The 15,754-nt window shown below is 37.8% G+C and overlaps 1 long non-coding RNA gene across 1 annotated transcript; it reads right to left on the reverse strand.

Annotated features, from left to right (window-relative positions):
* Positions 1-5,891: 5,891 nt before the first annotated feature.
* Positions 5,892-7,461, reverse strand: LOC136976055 (uncharacterized). Its single transcript, XR_010880871.1, has 3 exons — positions 7,377-7,461; positions 6,144-7,149; positions 5,892-6,070 (listed from the first exon to the last, which is right to left on the reverse strand). It is a non-coding gene; the product is annotated as an uncharacterized lncRNA (long non-coding RNA).
* Between the last annotated feature and the right edge of the window lie 8,293 nt (positions 7,462-15,754).

A 15,754-nucleotide genomic window follows, 5' to 3' on the forward strand; every position in this document is an offset into this window, starting at 1 on the left:
GCGGAACACCGGTTGGGAACCACTGATCTAGATTCTTTGAAAAATATGCATCAAAATAATGTTGATAAGTGTTGGATAAATATCAATTGCAAACTTGGTTCCAGATTTTGAATAGATTTTTCTTGCAGAAAGCCATTTAAAACAAGAAAACAGTCAGTATTTCCTTGCTCCTCTTCTATTTTTCTTTTCCACAACAGCAACTTCTTTTTAAACGCTGCAATTTTATCAGCCGGTTGCAGTATATGCGTTTCGTTTCCCTGCAGCGATTTATTAATGACATTAATTTCTCAAATATGTCGCAAAGATACGCCAGTTTTATTAAGAAGTCAGTATCTTTAAACTTTTCTGCGTCACGATGCGATTCTATCAATAAATACGTGTACAACTCATTTTTTAATTCGCATACACGTGAGAGTGCGTTACCTCTCGGCAACCAACGAGAGTTACAGTAACAAAGTAAAGATGTATGCTCGGCACCCAAATCTTCACAAAGCTTTCGGAAAAATCTTGCCTTCACTGGTCTTGTTTTTATAAAGTTTACCACTTTAATAATTATATCAATCACAAGATTTAATTCAGGTGAAATATTTTTTGTAGCCTGGGCTTCCCTATGTATAACGCAATGTGTCCATTTTGCATTTGGTGCCTTGGTTTTAATGAGAGCTTGAAGTCCTCCATACTGCCCTGACATCGCGCGAGCTCCATCCGTACACACCGACACAGTTCTCCCATTGAATGTTATTTTCTACTATGTATGAATCTATGATCGCAAACAAATCACTAGCCTTCCCGGTATCAGTCATCTCTTTGCAAAATATCAAATCCTCACATACATTTGCTTCTTCCATGTACCGCACGTAACATATTAATTGAGCATCATTATTACTGTCTGTCGCTTCATCCAGTTGAATTGCAATAAAAAAGAAAGTTTTTCCACAATTTGCTCATTAATGTCTTCAGTTATGTCATGAATGCGACGACTAATCGTATTGTTGGAAAGAGTAATATTTTTTATTTCTTTAGCCACCGATTCTCTAATCATCACTGCAGGGCCGGATTTACCAATCCAGAGGCCCTGGGCACAAATTCGGTGGGGTCCCTCCTTTAAGAGTAGGCAAATTTGATGATTTAGAAAATTTACACAAAATACTGTACTTTCAATTAGATTTGAACTAGGAAGTTGTAAATTTCATTTAAAAATAGGGTTATTGTAAACATACATATATTTTATTGCGTAAAACTGATTATTTTAATTTAACTGAAAAATACCTATGTGAAATTTTTTCCCGAAATTTTCCGATGTTTCATAGGTTTTTTCCGGGTTTGGTTTTCTTTGCCTGTTGCCCTCATGATTAGGCCACACTAGGCTGTCGCGGTAATAGAAAAAAAATTATGTTTAAACATAATTTTTTTTTTAGTTTTGTGGGGGCCCTGGGCACAGGCCCAAATGCCCTTATGTAAATCCGGCCCTGCATCACTGATACCATATCAATCGCTGCAGGTAAAATAAGATTTTCAGCAATCGTGTGTGGTTTCTTGCATTTGGCAATACGGTGAGCGACCTTGTAAGAGGCGAGCAGTGCTTTGGAGAGAATAGATGCTCTGGAAAACAAGGATGTCGACTGATATTTCATTTCTTGCAATTTTCTTGCAAAAAAATCTCGCGGTTTTCCTTGTAAATTACTGTGAGTGTTTCTAAATGACGTTTCAATTTATTAGGAAGCATACTTTCAGCTGCCAGCACCTTATGACAAACAACACATTGGGGTAGTTCCATATTTCCTTTGCTAACGTAGGTAAATCCAAAATCTAAATATTGGTCACCATATTTTCTGTACTTTTTTCGTTTTTCTACAGTTTCCTTTGTACTCTTTCCCGAGTCTTCAACACGTTTTCTATTTATTTGAATAAAGTTATCCATTTTACAATACGTAATTTAAATACAACACACTTGAAATCAAAACACTGATTCATCAACGCTTGTAATCGACAAAAACAAAAGACTGAATGTTAAGATTAATCATATTCGTTATTGTAAACCGCGCTTTAGTTAGGCGCCATCTGTTCATTTTTTTTTTTTTTTTTTTTTTGTATGTCCGACCATCAAAACCCGCTTGGGATCGAGTCAGTGGCGTAGCGTGGGTGTCAGCCTCCCGGAGCGGAGGAAAATTTCGCCACCCCCTTATTTAGGTATAAGTAATGAAAAATTCCGTGCTCATTTCAATCGGTCCAAATCGTAGGTGCGACAAAAATATGAAATGAAATGGTTCAAATTTTTACAAGATATTATTATTTATTGTGAAATTTTGCCGCCCCCTAAAAGTGCCGCTCGGGGCGGACCGCCCCTGCCGCCCCCACTACGCTACGCCACTGGATCGAGTCTGTTTATAGTTTGAAAGATAATCTTGTCAGTTGTATATACAAAAGGTAAATTGTTTATTATCTGATAAATGTATACTTTATTTCGTCAGTTGTTCACGATAGCAGATGCTTTTTGTGTAGATTCCAAGTCGGATGTATGTAAGCTAATAAATGTTCTCGTTAATCTTATCTCGCCTTTTGATTCGTTCACGGTTACAAGAAATCACCACACTGACGAAAAAGCAAGAAATTGGAGGAGCGGGGTGATGAGATGCATGCGCCGCGCGCTCACTCATTACGTCGCTGTGGGTATCGTCTTGCAACTCCCCTATGAATGCGCCGCGACGCACAGTTTGGGAAGCCCTGGTCTAGATTAAACTAAAACTATATATTCTATAATATAATCAAGATAGGTTAATAATAATAATAAGCGCAGAGTCCACGGTTAGGAGTTGAAAGTTGAAATTTGGTACACATGATACGTCATGAGAACGTACTAGTACTAGGGTTTCCATTTCCCGGTGTTTTTCTTGTCCCGGGATTCGGGGATAAAAGTGAACTGTTTCCCGGGATCGCGGGATAGAATTAATTGTTTTTAAGATATACAAAATATCTTGAAATCAAATGATATAATTATTTTTCATTTTTTAAAGTAATTTAATACGTTCTGCAACTGCCAAAATCATATTAATAATGCTGCGTAAGATAAATATTAAAAATTACCTTTGAATTACGTAGAAATGTCCACAAATAGAAAAAAAATTATTAGTTTGCTGGAAACTGCATACAACAACAACAACAACAACAACAAAAATGCTTTGAATTGACTTAAAAATTTTTTTTAAAAAAATGAACTTAGATCAAACTTCTAAGTTAGAAGGTAATTTTCGTTTTTTAAATAAAACATAATACAAAGTATTATTGTAAATTTTTATAAGATTTTAAAAAGCAAAGATGGTCAATACAGCAAGTCCTCTACTTACGAAATTATCCGTTCGTAGCGGTCGTTCGCAAGTCGAAAAGTTCGTAACTCGAAAAGACGATGTTTGGCGCAAAAACTCAAATACAACGTTGTTTTTACAATTATGTAATGTTTAGGCTCCTTGAATAATGTTGAATTAAGATTGTTAAAGGGAAGTATAAATTCAAATCAATCACATGTACAGTACAGTACATTAAGGCCGGATGGCCGAGCGGTCAAGGTGGTAGCCTACCGCTCTGGGGGACCCGGGTTCGAATCCGAACGGGTCGAGAAATCCCCAGGAATTTTTCGGGGGGTGGTCCGTTCGGATAAGTCGGGCCCCGTCCCTCACCACCCGGTCGCCCCATTGTGGGCCTGGCCGAACCCATAATGGGCCTACTAAAAGAGGCCCTCTTAGTGCCCACAGGGCGAAAAGAGTTAAAAAAAAAAAAAAACATGTACAGTACATTATTTATTAAAATTACTCATTTAAAACAACTACAAATGTACATATGTATGTACTGTAAATGTTTTAACGTAAAACTTCAAAAATAAACTTGACTATACATAAAAAATAACCAACTGCACTTTAACCCGCCATCTGTTGGCTTTGTTCGTAACTTCGAAAGTTCGTAAGTCGAATGTTCGTAAGTAGAAAACTGCCTGTACTACAATCACTCAATCTAATTCTTATTTTAGTAATGAAAAGTCTTGCTACCGAGAATGCCCTTTCCGATTCAATTGATGTGGATGGAACCGTTTTTAATGCATTCAAGAAAAGACATGTTATGTGATTTTCACCTGTAGCCTGGAAGATTTCTAGTTCGTTTTCGAGATTGTAGTATTTCTTTTGCTCTCTAGTATTCTTGATTTGTCTACCTCGACTGCTTTAATAGAAACATTAAGTTTATAGTCCAATAATTCGGCAGTTCGTTTTTCTTTAATAATCAGGTTTATGAATAAAAGCTTTATACTTTCAGACTTCGTACTCGTTTGAATAATTGCCTAATTTGCACAACCTGGCGTTACGCAGTTTTTGAGGCTACTGGGCATGGTTAAAAATTAATACAGCATAAGCACAATTATTCCAGACATTACAGGTTCTGACAAGTAAAGAATTTACAGAGTCCTGCCTCAAATAAGCTACGTGTTGATTATTGACCATTTGTGACATGTCTTAACCAGTGGCGTAGCGCGGGTGTCAGCCGCCCAGGGCGGAGGAAAATTTCGCCGCCCCCTTATTTAGGTATTTTTACAAGATATTATTATTTATTGTGAAATTTTGCCGCCCCCTATACGTGCCGCCCCTGCCGCCCCCACTACGCTACTGTACCACTGCCTTAAATAAGTTCTCAGTGATTTGGCACGAGTGTACAATTATTATTATTTTTTTCTTTTAAATCAAATTCAACATATAGGTTTATAAATGTAAAGCTTAATTATTCGAATATTCGACTTGAAACAGAAGAATACATTTCTATTTACACTAAAACAAAATCCAAAATTTTTTTACTACTGTATTCAATAGCCCCGTCCCTCGCCACCCGAAAAACTCCTGGAAATCTTTCGACGCGTCCGGACTAGATACCGGGTTCCGCACAGCGTAGACTGCCACCTCGACCGCTCGGTCATCCGACCGTCGAACTGTTCGGCATTTGTCCGTGAGACAAATGTCCGCATCAACCGTTCCGTGGGACCTGGTTTGGATTAGAGTACCAAGATATGAGAGTAGCGACATACCAGTCATCGTCGCCATGTTCTGTCGACTGTCATCACGTGGTCTATGGGTTTACGTCGAAAAATGGCGATTGTTTTAGTTTAATAAAACATTTTATTCGTCAAAATACAAATATTTGATTTATATTTATTTTAATTCTGTTCAAATCACGCGGATAATACGAGACTTTGCTTAAAGTTATATTTAATGCGCAGCCATGAAATACAAGTTACAAATTAAAATGAAATTTGTCTTATTTAATATACAAATATAATACATACGTATGTGTATATAATAATTTATTTAAATATGAATAGTTAAATTAATAACGTTAGTGCGCATCTCTTTGTTTATTTAGATTAAGCTGTAATTTAGAAAATTGTAAACCTAAAATTTCGTAGCTAGTCAGGTGCAGCCTACCGCTCTGGGGAACCCGGGATCGAATCCGAACGGGTCGAATATCCCCAGGAATTTTTCGGGGGTGGTCCGTTCGGATATGTCGGCCCCGTCCCTCACCACCCGGTCGCCCATTGTGGGCCTGGCCGAACCATAATGGGCCTTCTAAAAAGGCCCTCTTAGTGCCAACAGGGCGGAAAGAGTTAAAAAAAAAAAAAAAAAAAAAAAAGCTGTAATTTAGAAAATTGTAAACCTAAAATTTCGTACTATCGTCCATCCGTTAGTCTGTCCTTCTATAAAACGATTATTGATGCTAATGTGTGAAATTCTGTTTAATCCGTGCAAGATGTGTAATTACCAGAGCCCCTTCGGCCGCCAATTTAAAGTCTCTTAATCTTTAAAATTGGCGTTTCCACTTCCCGGGACGAGGACCCAGGGGTTGGATTTGTGGGAAGCGAGTGTTCGGGTTGTTTCATTGTGTGGAATTACACAGAACGAGGCGCTTGGCGTGTAAGTGCGTGAGTGCGAGAATTCGAGTAAAGGTTAAACGGTGTATATCTTCGTGTACAGTGATGTTATGTCCGTGCGTGTGTGTGTGTGTGTGTGTGTGTAATCGAAGAACATCTTCGGCATGTCTATAAACAAAGAAACAGTAAATTACAATACGAAAATAAGATGTGTTAAAAAATGAAACGAAAGAGTTCTTACGATCGGAGATTTCGGAAAATATTCACGTGTCCACTTGGTCCTCTTGGTGGTAAAGTTGGGGAGGGAGATTCTTCTCCCTCCCAAATGTTCCTAGAAAACACAAAGGCAGTGAGAAAACGAGAAGGTTCATTCATTTATTACCTAAGGTTAATATTATTACCTTTATCAGACAGTCTTTCTTCCCGAACAGTGTTATGAGAAGAGCGACAAACCCGACCTGGCCTAGCCTAGCCTAATCTAACCTACCCTAACCGGAAGCTCAATCCTCATAACAGCTGTTTGGGAAGAAAGGTCGGCCGAATGTCGAATCCGGTGAGTAGAAGTGTCAGGTCCGGGTGGTCACAATCGGGAGTCATATCCGTTGTTGTCGGACTTGTCTCCCGAGTGTCACGTTCGGGAGACAAGTCCGTGGGTCACGACCGAGTAAGAAAAGTCACGTCCGGGAAAAGGTGTCGAGTCCGGGTGAAAAGTGTCGAATCCGGTAAGAAAGTCGCATCCGGGTGAAGAAGAGGAAATCGAAGAAGATCACCGCCTAGGCCAAGGGAACCGCAGCCGTCCGCAGCAACGAAACCACGGACAGCACGGTCCCTCAACTTCGGCGGCTCTCTCCTCCGATTCCTCCCCGTTCTGGCTTCGGCAAGGCGGTGGCGTCGCCGTCGCGGACGAACGGGCAGAACGCGACAAACCAGAAAATGTCAACTCGGACGAGCTGTCATTCTCTACATCCACCACAGCAAGGTCTGTGGCCGGATGACCCCCGAAGACCTTCGCCAAGTGCACTGGACCCAGGGTGTAGCGTCGCATCATCCCGACTCCGGGAGGATGCCACGCCACGCGCACTTGGGGAAGGCCTTCTTCACCCGTTGCCTCTCGCTCGTCGAGCCCCCGCTCCTCCAACGGCACGGAACGACAGACTCGTTCCGCGTCGTCCGAGGAACCCCCTCCCTCCGGTGCCACCGTCTGCCTCCGCCGGAACCTCCTCCAAAGCCGCACCAACGACGCCATTCTGTAAAAAAAAAAAAAAATTGCAATTAGTCCGGTGAAAACAAAAGCTTAAATTAATGCTTAAATTCTTCCGAGAAGAACAAAATGCCTTTTCAAATCTAAAAGATTCGAATCCGAAGCGCAAACGGCCGACCATCGAACGATGTGCCGAGATGTCTTCTGGAACCGATCCTTCAAGTAATATTAAATAAATTCTTATGTCTAAAGTCAATATGGACTAAGACTTACCTGAAAAATCTTTAATCTTCTCTGTAAAAGTCTTTAAACCGCAAAAAACAGCACGCAATCGAAGAGCACAACAAAAGCACGTCCGACCACGACAAGAAACACAATCGAACTGCGAATCGTCATGCGTGACGAATTTCGAACAAACGTTGAAAGACGCGTCAACAATGTTCGAATTACGTAGAAATTCGAATTAAAAAATCAATTTTATTTCTTTTTAAATTAATTTATAATTTTTTTTTAATTTTGCTTCAATCATTTTATTGTGTTTGGAATTTGATAAATAAATTATCTTCTGCATTTACATGGTGCAGAATGGCCACCGTGGAGAGGTAAAAGACGATCATTTGAAATTTTAGTCTCGAAGCTTGACAATCTCCGAAAATTGCCCGAAATACGTTTGAATACGCTGATAAATATCTTTATCGTCCGTTTTCGGCCGAAAAAGATATTAATCGCATGAAATCAATCAAATTCTTAGGATTTCCATTTATTTCGCCCAATATTATTTCGCCTTACGGAAAGATTCATCGGTCGCCGTCGCGGTTGCGAGTTTCGCGTATTAATGCAACGTCAAACTAAATATAGTTAATATTAAAAATACCGAAAAACCTTATCTCTACATATAGAAACTTATATATGTAAAACTACTTACGAGCAAAAATTTAAAAAACTAATAAGTAAATTTAAAATTAATAAATATAAATGTATTCTGACAGTTTATGAGTTAATTATGCTTTTTATTTGCAAAATTTCTTCAACCTTAACAGAAAATAAGAAAAAAAGTGAATTTTTAAGAAATTTGCGGAATTTTTCGGGATAAGAAAACTTTCCCGGGATACTTCCCGGGTAAAAAAAAACAACCGGAATCCCGTTTGAGAAACCCTAACTAGTACGGACTATGGAATTCGATCCCGGTCGTTATTTCTAATCCTGGGTTTTCGGGATTATACTTACAAGTTAGTCAATCCCGGGATCTCGGGATTATTTATTCGGAATTATTTAGTAGCGTTTGCGTCAACAAACGCTACTAAAATCTGCCAGCAAAACAAGATGGCTGACACATTGACAGGTAAAACGCACTAGGCGGGAAGATCTCACCCCGCATTCTTAAGTCTACAGTTACATAACATAACTGACACGTGTGACAGTGCTGTGGACTGTACAGTACAGTACATCAATGCTAGATAATATAAACACATTTGACACGTGTTACAATTTTGTATAATCGACTACAGAGTGTATTCGATCCTTAGAAGCTCTAAATTTTAAATTTTCTGAAGGGGTAGAAGTTGGCGCCAGAATGGCACCTTTCCCTTTGGATAAACAACTTTACAGGGGCAACGTCCGCGATCGGTGCTTCTCCGTATAAGTTCGCGGCGTTGCAGGAAAGCTACCATTCTTGAAAGTTCGATATTTTTACTTTATAAAGTAATTACAGAAAATAAACATGACGAAAAACATAAAATTAACATAAAATTAATGATATAAAGATAGATTTTATTATTTATATGTAATAATAAAGAGAAATGAAAGCATAATTTTATAAATTTGTACTTATAATAAAGTAATGTGAAAATTTGAATATACATTACACATCCAAATAAAACTATAAATAAAACTTGAAGTACAACTAAAAATTATTGTATAAAAAGTTACATATTTATTTCAGTATGGTTTATTTTGAAACACGGAACTGCGCGTAATGCAACGTACAATTGCCACGAACCAGATAACTTGTTGTGGCGATGTAGGCCTTGATTGGTTTTTATTTACATAAACTAAGTGTGTTTCAACGAATAAGATATTTGTTCACACCCCGTATTTATAAATTATCCACAAAATTCCTCCTTCTTATGCTGAGTATATGGGAGACCCTTGTTTTTTTATTTGACGATAAAATTTACGTTCACATGCCGTTGAGCTCAGAAAGATATATTACAGCGAAATGAATAGCCTTCAACGAATAAGCAACGAAACTCGGGTTTGTGGGGTGGAAATTTTCATGGAAGAAGACACGCATTCTTGGAAATAGTTTGTCAGCTACAAACGTGTACAAACAATTATAAATCATTATTCTCATCTTATTTTAGTCTAAGTTTAGTAAATTTATATGTAAATTTATCATATGTAACGAATATGCTTGTTTTCAGAACATTCCTGCCATAAATTTTTCTAAAACACAAAGTACTGTACTTCCGGTTATAGAGCTAGTGGAAGGAACGGCGAAACTAGATTGAGGCATCTCTAGCGGCGACGCCGAGTAACAGAATCGGGGCTACAAAGGCAGCACCAGTGTTGTTTCACCTAGTACTTTTGTACTAATCTAATACTTTTTTACTTGTTACAGTACCAAGATACCCAACACCATTTTCCTATACTATTTATGAAATTCTAATATCTTTCCTTCAATTTAGTACCTTTCAAAACATTCGTTTTAATTCTATATTTCTATATTTTTATACTTTACTTTGGCAGTAAATAGATGTTTTTATTGCTTCCTCATTTAAGTGCAGCAGTTGAACGTATTTTTTGCAATTAAATTTAATAAAAATTAAACTACAAAATCGAGTTCTTAAAAGCAACAATGATAAAATGTTAAACTTGGAAACCATCATCTGCTTCAACCATTGGCAAGCGCCAAATCCGACAGAGGGCGCTCAAAATGGCTGCCGAAACAGGTAAGAATCCGACAGGAAACGTTGTCTTGTAGAAGGTAAATTTGGATGTTGGACACATCCAAATTTACACATCCACATCCGTTTTGGATGCTGGACACATCGTATTTTGTGGATTAAACTCTAACAACAACACTGAACATAGTTTTATTTATCATAATAGTTATGTTTTTATATTAGAACATGGTGTATACTGCTTAAAATATTTAAACACTTCTCACCTGTTACACGTTAACAGGTGAGAAGTGTTTTAATTCTACACACGATAGTCTTTTATTTTATTTTTAAATAATAATTCTTATGTAGTCATGACGTAGCGGTAATATTCCTATTCAAGTTTGAAAATTATTCTCTTGAAAATCTGAAGCCGTCCACATAAAAAGAAAAAAAAAATGTCTAATTTTTTTTTGTAAATGGACATGCCTGTCGAAAAATTGTTTTTGTACGCAGATCGGAAAGAAAATAGGTAAATTTTCTATCTTCATATACGTATGTCGAGATAACTTTCCAGTCAAATTTTTAAAAATATTCTTAATTGAAAATATAAGTTAATTTACGTTTTTTGTTTTCATTTTAGTATTATGCTCGGCTATCACATGTTTACGAAAACCAGACAGCCCCGCTTTGCACGTGCATTCTCCCCGTAATTGAGATGTATTAAAACGACAATATCTGAGATTGCAACACTAAAGCAACAACATGAACTTTCAGTGTTGTTGTTAGAGTTTAATCCACAAAATACGATGTGTCCAGCATCCAAAACGGCTTCACCTTCTACAAGACAACGTTTCCTGTCGCCGATACAGTCTAGAATTTGACATAAATTCAATGTATTTAATAAATATATAAAAATATAAATACGACTATACAAAGATAAAACTTGCTTCTGAAAGACAGAAGCAAGTTTTATCTTTGTATAGTCGTATTTATATTTTTATATATTTATTAAATGTAAATAACGCCGGCTATGTACTTTTTATTAATTATTTACTTTATAAATTCAATGATTTGTTCTCCATTTGATCATCGCAGTAGTCGTCACCGATGGAAACTGAATCGGCTCAGGCATTGAACAAACACATGGTCGGTTCCTTACCTGTTTCGGCAGCCATCTTGAGCGCCCTCTGTGAAGATCCTAAATTGGCGCCGGGAATTCAATTGTTTACGAGATCGCTACATCGGAAAATTTCGGAAAGTCAATCGGAGCGAGAACGCGCATCGGGCTATAAACCGGACATCTGTAAAGCATTTCTTCTAAAACAAACACAGCGCGGTAATAAACGACGAAGGGAATGTCGCGGTGCTCGTATACAAGAGTCGAGATGTAAACAATTAACAAAAAAGGGGAGAAAGAAGAGAGACAGATGGTCAAGGTCACCTGTAGACCATATGAGCCCGGGATCGTCTCGAAAGGGGGGGGCAGCCACAGAACGTTTGGCGGATCGGTTCAGCCAGATGTCCGCGAGAGGGGGCAAACTGTGTAAATTATGTGAGTAGCTGTCAACGCCCGGGCGCCGTCCCCGGCCGAACTTGGTTTTCGTCTTGCTTAGAAACAGTAGACTGACCAATCGAAAAAAGGAAAAAGGGACTTAAGACCAATCAAGAGGGGAAGATTCGAGGGAAAATCGTATAAAAACCCCCGAATCAAGGTCAGAAGGGGAGACGACGGAGCTTTCTACCCGGAAGTGGACGACGGTACTCCAACCAGCCACCTACTCCTTTGCCGACGTCCGTCACCGACCCCATCGGACTCTCCTACCCGACTGCCCCGGGGCTTTACCGACGACTCGAACAGCATTCTCCGATCGCCGTCATCCGGAGCGCCTTCTGCCGCAGGCGATCTAGATCGCATCTTGTATTGTAGGCCTACTTTGTAAGTTTGTTTTGAAACTAAAATAAACGGTTATTGTAAGACACTTGTCATCTTTGCCTCTGCCGCCACCACCCACATACGATCGGTCCCTAGGTTTTTCCTGACGTGCAATTAACTAATTGTCCCCATATGTCGGCAGCTTACACCCTCTGTCGGATTTGGCGCTTGCCTATACAAAAACATTCTAGTGAGGAAGATTCTGATGATGACGATCTTAACAGTAATTTTTCAATGTGATAATTTCAAAGTTCAGTACTTCATGTTCATTACTTTTGTTTCATCATTTTGTTCATTTGATTGTCGTTGAGGAATAATAGCATTCTCGCAACATATGAATTTATCCTGTATGAATTTTGTATGTTACATGTAAAACTATTTATATTTTAATAAATAGAAATTTGATAAATTCTAAATTTATATATTATTTATAAGTATATATTTAATAATATATAATATATACATACATTCTGCAGTTTAAGGTCAAAGTAATGCCTGCATTAGTCAATACAGTCACTTCTCGACTTACGACGGGGTTCCGCAACTTCGGACGTAAGTCGAAATGGTCGTAAGTCAAGAAGTGACTGTACTTCAACAAAACAGTTAGCCATCTTACACAAGCACACGCGAAGGGTAACTAACTACACAACAAAACTAAAGATGACGCAATCAATCGCCAAAAGCGTGCAAGATATATATTCCACGCAACCTATAAAAAATTGATACATTTTAAAAATTTTTTAATGAACTTTTTCGTCATAAGTGCGAATGATCGTAACTCGAGAAGTGACTGTAGATCATTGGGACTGAGCAGTATTAATATTCTGATATTTATTATACTCTTAATTTTGTACAGTTTAAAGGGTGGTGTGGAAGAAGTAAACTATATATCTATTTCATGGTAAATAATGAAATTTGTAACTAACCATATATATAAAGGAACTTCAATAAGGACCATAGCAATAGCTAATAGTATTGTATTAACAGGGAAATTCTTATCCTCATTTCCTCAAAATACTAATTTTGCTTCTTACTCCTTTCTTCCACAGATCTCTTAAATTCAAATATCACATCATATGCCAATTAATATCTGTCAGATTAACAAAATAACATAAAAAAAGAAAATTACTAAACTTTACATTAGAGAACTAAATTTAAAATAGAGCCAACTAAGGTTTAACAGGAGATTGGAGATTGGTTAGAATGCAACACATCATTATGTAATTAACCTCAGGAATTAAATTGCAGTCAGTCATTTCTCTTTCGTCCCGGGGTAGGCCTATTATTCATGCGGGAACGAATAAAACTTTGTACCTGGCGGCGCAGTAATATAGGTAACACTACAACCGACCACACAACAGTTATTTTTTGAAGTTTTGTGTGGCAGAAAGCTGTTTTTCATTATCACAGGCAGAAAACAAGCACCGCGTCTCACTACGTATTTAACTCAAAGACGCTCCTGTTTTCCCGAAAAAGTTTCCTTTGCCTGCGTACAGGTGGCGCTCAACGCAGTTCCACTAGCTCTATTGTGCTACTTCCATAATAAGTAAAAAATACATGTATAATCATTCATATAATAAGATAATAATCCATTACTATTGTGTATTGCTTTTATAATAGTGTACATAACTACAAAACGTTTCCGATATAATTTCTAAATATTATGTATATTTGTGGTAGTTTTTTCGTAAATCTTTTCATGCATATTATAAAATAAATATTTTAGTAAAAGAATATATGTTATTCATATTTCTTTACATTTATTTACGTATCAAAGCATTTACAGGGTGGGCCAACGAAAACGAAACGGCAGTGTTCGTGTTCGTCCAAGCAAATAGCTCGGACAGGTCGATTTTATTCTCGAGGGGACATCTTATGCAATAAAGTTTTTGCGAATCTGAATATTAACTAAACAAACATTTTTTTCGAAATAAATGTTTGTTTAGTTAATACAAAATAAATGAGTTTTTAAAATTTTTTGTTGTCTGTTGTATTCAGAATCGCAAAAACTTTATTGCAAAAGATGTCCCCTCGAGAATAAAATCGACCTGTCCGAGCGATTTGCTTGGACGAACACGAACACTCTGCCGTTTCGTTTTCGTTGGCCCACCCTGTATATAAAACTTTTGAACACCTGCAAGTAATTATCAATTCCTAGATGAGAAACTGGTAATAGGTAATAAAACTGCTACTTGGAAATGTTTATTGTATTGTAAGTAGAAAGGTTTCCGATACCGGGGTTCTCAACTGTTACGATTTATGACTGTAATAAAATATGTCAGATGATTGTTCCTAGAATTTCTGACCCTTTGTTCTTCTTTCGAACAATTCTGTACTTTTTCACTCATAGTTCTGCTCTTGAGTTGTGCTGTCGATTACTTTTGTGCTCTTCAGTTTGCGATATTTTTGTGCTCTTGTTTTTTGGTTTTGTGTTGCTACTAGTAATCAAGTAAGTTACTTATCATTATAATAGTTTCGGAGAATAGGTTTCTCGCGCGTAATACAAAATAACAGAGTTCAGATAATTTATTTTGTTGGCAGAATGTCTTCCGATTCTGATTTTGATTATGCCCCTGTATCGTCAAGTGGGTCTGAGGACAGTAGCTGGTCGAGTGAGCCGGGAGATTCGGACGCAAGTGTCCAAGATATGCCGATTACATCAACGACAAGGAACTGGTCCCCACTAAATGTACTGTACACGATCCGCCTTTTGCTCCTCCGCGTTTTCCTTTTGTGGGAAATCCTGGCGTGAAGGTGAACGTAGGGAACATGACAGACCCATTAGAATACTTCCAGTTATTTTTTGATAGAAGTCTCGTAAATGTAATTGTAGACGAAACGAACAGATTTCAATCTCAACGGCCACAAAGTTCAAGGAGTCGGTGGAATCCACTAACTGTAGAGGAATTTTTTCTGTTTATATCAATATGCATGTTATAAGGTATAATTAGAAAACCCGAGGAGAGGATGTATTGGACGCAAGGCGCCAAATTACATACCCCGTTTTTTGGCAGAGTGCTTTCGAAAAATAGATTTGCAGACATAAAAAAAATTTACGTTTCATAAACAATGACACCTACATCCCAGACACACACCCCAATCCTAAATTACACAAAATTTGGCCGATAATGTTAGATCTAAATTCCAAATTTTCGCGATTTTATACACCGGAGACCCATTGATGAGAGTTTGATGCTATATAAGGGTCGTCTTGCGTGGAAACAATACATTCCTCAAAAACGGGCTCGTTTCGGTGTAAAATTTTATAATTTATGTGAGTCCTCACCAGGATACCTTTACAAATTTTTGATTTATACTGGCAAGTCGACTGTTGGATGAAAAATACAAAAATATGCCAATCAGTTCGCAAATTGTGCTCACTTTAGCTGATTCGTTGTTAGACAAGGGCTATTGTCTAACAACAGATAGATTTTACTCTTCCCCACAGTTAGCGGATCATCTTATTACGTGCAATACGGATTTTTATGGAACCGTACGCACGAATAGACGAGAGATTCCGCCAGCAATTCACAGGCAGAAATTGAAAAAAGGGAAAACAATGGCTTATCAGAGAGGTAAGCTAATGGTAATGAAATGGCAGGACAAGCGAAGTGTAGCTTTACTGTCTACAGTGCACAATCCTGCCATGGTTACTATAGTACAGTGGCGTGCCTTGACATTTGATAGGGAAGCTGTGTTTCTGTAAGAAGCCGACTTACAGGGCCAATCAATTAATTACGCGTCAGGGCCCGTTCGTATTCGTTCGTTCGATAAGCCAGTAAAAACCGTATACTTCTTTAAATGTATTTGTAATAGATTATCTGACGTACTTA

Source organism: Centruroides vittatus, unplaced genomic scaffold (assembly GCF_030686945.1).
Source record: "Centruroides vittatus isolate TY-2023 unplaced genomic scaffold, ASM3068694v2 contig_393, whole genome shotgun sequence".
Lineage (NCBI taxonomy): Eukaryota > Metazoa > Arthropoda > Arachnida > Scorpiones > Buthidae > Centruroides > Centruroides vittatus.